We start from the raw sequence: 3,999 nt of genomic DNA, 5'->3' as shown, positions 1-3,999 counted from the left end.
GCCCACCTCGGCCTACCAAAGTGCTGGGGTTACAGGCGTGAGTCACCACACCCCGGCCTGGGCTGACAGTTTTTAAGAGTCTCTCTCTTCGTTTGAATTCTCACAATCCCTGGCCAGTCCAAATAATATGATCCTAAAATTATCAGAAGCCTGTACTTAACTTTGTGGACCCTTTTCATCTTTTCATGAACCTCTTTAAAGACACGCTCCTCTAGGATGTTATGTGCTTTTGAAGTTTTTAGAAACTACATCAGAATTAAACCATTAACTATGGAAATGACTTCAAATGATTATGAAGAAACAAATGAAAAAAATGATTATACTTGTGGTCTATAATAATTTATCATAGTAACCATAATTATTACTAATAGCATATACTCAGGTATATTAGATTTTTAGAGATTTCATATAATTTTGAAATGAATAGCATAACATTTATTAAAATATAAGGTGATAAAGGTCATACTTTTAAATTTGACAGTGCTTTCCGTGTAATTTAACACATCAAAGGATTCTGTTTATCACTCTTTTGGATGTTGCATTGGATCGCTGTAGCATTCAAATGTTAGGGGTCAAATACACACAACTTTTAAGCTGAATTTTAATTTTGGGAAGTCTGCCAAATATGTCAAAGAGTTAAAATACTTGAACAAAATGGGATCACAGGCCACTATTGAATAATAATCATTCATTTAGCCAAAGCAAGTAGTAAAAGATTTTATTTATTTATTTATTTATTGAGACAGAGTCTCCCTCTGTCACCTGGGCTGGAGTGCAGTGGCGTGATCTTGGCTCACTGAAACCTCTGCCTCCCAGGTTCAAGCAATTCTCCTGCCTCAGCCTCCAGAGTAGCTGAGACTACAGGCACCCACCATCTTGCCTGGCTAATTTTTGTATTTTAGTAGAGACGGGCTTTTGGCATATTGGCCAGGCTGATCTCGAACTCCTGACTTCAGGTGATCCACCTGCCTCCGCCTCCCAAAGTGCTGAGATTATAGGCGTGAGCCACGGTGCCTGGCCTATTAGAAGATTTATAAAAACAAAACCGTTTACTGTTTGATGCAGGAAATTTAGTTTTACAATCAAATGACCCAAGAAAGACAGCACGAGAAAAACCCTACCTCTACTCTGTCTCTTTTTAAATTAATTCAAAAAGTGAATAAAAATATGTTATTGTGTTATAGTAATAATACATAAAATTTTTGTTCCAAGAAAAAATCAACTTTTACTTTTCGATTAGTGTGTTATCAATACTAAAGCTAATTTTGGCCAGGCACAGTGGCTCCCACCTGTAATCCCAATACTTTGGAAGGTCGAGGCAGGCAGATCACCTGAGGTTAGGAGTTCGAGACAGCCTGGCCATTGTGCAAAATCATGTCCCTACTAAATTACAAAAATTAGCCGGGTGTGATATAGTCCCAGCTACCAGAGAGGCTAAGCAGGAGAATCACTTGAACCCAGGAAGTGGAGGTTGCAGTGTGCCGAGATTACGCCACTGCACTCCAGCCTGGGTGACACAGCAAGACTCTGTCTCAAAAAATTAAAATTAAAATTAAAAAAATTAAAAGCTAATTTTCACAAAACTTTATAAATAAATCCACCAAATCTATCATTTTGACCTCTCTAGATTTCCATACATAGTTTATAATCTCTTTTAATTACCTTTTTTTTTTTCTTTTTTGATAGGGAGTTTCGCTTTTGTTGCCCAGACTGGAGAGCAATGGCATAGTCTCTCCTCACTGCAACCTCTGCCTCCCGGGTTCAAGTGATTCTCCTGCCTCAGTCTCCCGAGTAGCTGGGATTACAGGCGTGCGCCACCATGTCGGGCTAATTTTGTATTTTTAGTAGAGACGGAGTTTCTCCATGTTGGTCAAGCTGGTCTCCAACTCCTGACCTCAGGTGATCCGCCCGCCTCGACCTCCCAAAATGCTGGGATTATAGGGATGAGCCACCGCGCCCAGGCTTCTTTTAATTACTTTTTAAACTTTCTGTATTTTATTTTTATCTACGTTCTTTTTATTTTCTCAATTTGAGACAATCTTTAAGTAATTTCAAACAAGACAAAATATTTTTAACTTTCTTCATTGAAAACATATTTTTGCTTTTGTTTGCACACTATGCAAAATTGTTTTTCTTAGATCCAGTAGTTTTAATTATGTATATTAATTACATTAACTCTTAAAAACCTAATTTTTAGTGAAATCTCTAGTAAATAATTTTGAACTGTTTGGTATCAGTATTTGTAGACAAAAAACATTTTATATTTTTAATAGATTTTTTTCAAATTCTCTGTTAACTAGCAGATCTAAATATGTTTAGCTTTTCTATATCACATAAAAATAAGAGTCTAGTTGGATATGGTGGCTCACGCTTATAATTCCAGAATTGTGAAAGGCCAAGGCACAAAGACTGCTTAGGCCCAGGGATTGGAGGCAAGCCTGGGCAACATGGCAAAACCCCATGTCTACAAAAAATACAAAAATTAGCTCGGCATGGTTACCTGCATCTGTAGTACCAGCTACCCAGGAAGCTGAGGTAGGAGAATTGCCTGAGCCCAGGAGATCGAGAGTGCAATGAACTGTGATCAAGCCACTTCACTCCATCCTGGATGACAGAGACCCTTTTTAAAAAAATTAAATGCCAAAGATATAAACTTAATCTTATGGGACTTTGGGGGCGGAGATTTGTTTTTATTATTATATCAACGGCTTTGCGGCTACAGGTGATGTCTGATTACATGAAAAACTTTTTAGTGGTGATTTCTGAGATTTTAGTGCACCTATATCCCAAGCAGTGTACACAGTACCCAATGTGTAGTCTTTTTTTTTTTTTTTTTTTTCCTTTTTTTGAGACAGAGTCTTGCTCTGTCGCCCTAGCTGGTGTGCAGTGGTGCCATCTCGGCTCATTGCAAGCTCCACCTCCCAGGTTCACACCATTCTCTTGCCTCAGCCCCCCGAGTAGTTGGGACTACAGGTGCCCTTCACCATGCCCGACTAATTTTTTTTTGTATTTTTAGTAGAGACGGGGTTTCACGGTGTTAGCCAGGATGGTCTCAATCTCCTGACCTCGTGATCCGCCCGCCTTGGCCTCCCAAATTGCAGAAGCTTTTTAGTTTAATTAGGTCACATTTATTGATCTTTGTTTTTGTTGTATTTGGTTTTGGGTTATTGGTCATGAAATCTCTGCGTAAGCCAATGCCTCGAAGAATGTTTCCGATGTTATCTTTTTTTTTTTTTTTCAAGTTCAGCTTTTTATTGAACACGTTATAAAAGAGATTTAGTCAAAAAGACCAAAGCCCATGTCATCATCAAATTCCTCGGATTCTTCTTTCTTTGCTTCCACTTTCTTCTCCTCAGCTGGCGCAGCAGCAGTGGAGGGGGCAGGACCTCCTGCTGGTGCAGCACCAGCTGCTGGAGCAGGTCCACCAGCCCCTACATTGCAGATGAGGCTCCCAATGTTGACATTGGCCAGGGCCTTTGCAAACAAGCCAGGCCAAAAAGGTTCAACATTCACACCGGCTGCTTTAATGAGGGCATTGATCTTATCCTCCGTGACAGTCACCTCATCGTCGTGCAGAATGAGGGCCGAGTAGATGCAGGCGAGCTCGGAGACGGAGGCCATAGCGCTGGCAAGTGTGGGGCTGGCGCTGCCGGACGCGGTGCTAGTCGCCGGAAGAAGTGAGGGCCTCACCCCAACGCGGCCTTAGCTTCCTCGGAAGAACCGAGCACCTTCGCGGCAGCTGAGGAAAGGGCCCGATGTTATCTTGTAGAATTTTTATAGTTTCAAGTTTTACATTTAAGTCTTTGATCCACCTTGGGTTGATTTTTGTATAAAGTGAGCAATGAAGATACAGTTTTATTCTTCTACATGTGGTTTGCCAATTATCTCAGCAGTATTTGTTGAATAGGATGTCTTTTCCCTACTTCATGTTTTTGTTTAGTTTGTTGAAGATCAGTTGGCTGAAAGTATTTGGCTTTATTTCTTTATTCACTATTCTGT

The 3,999-nt window shown here is 40.2% G+C and overlaps 1 pseudogene across 1 annotated transcript; it reads right to left on the bottom strand.

Annotated features, from left to right (window-relative positions):
* Positions 1 to 3,239: 3,239 nt before the first annotated feature.
* On the bottom strand, positions 3,240 to 3,753 carry LOC111524854 (annotated as a pseudogene). Its single transcript, XR_002725887.2, has one exon. The product of XR_002725887.2 is annotated as a 60S acidic ribosomal protein P1 pseudogene (transcript).
* Between the last annotated feature and the right edge of the window lie 246 nt (positions 3,754 to 3,999).

The sequence above is a fragment of the Piliocolobus tephrosceles genome, chromosome 21 (genome assembly GCF_002776525.5).
Source record: "Piliocolobus tephrosceles isolate RC106 chromosome 21, ASM277652v3, whole genome shotgun sequence".
NCBI lineage: Eukaryota > Metazoa > Chordata > Mammalia > Primates > Cercopithecidae > Piliocolobus > Piliocolobus tephrosceles.
This window is presented reverse-complemented; position numbering and strand designations above follow the sequence as displayed.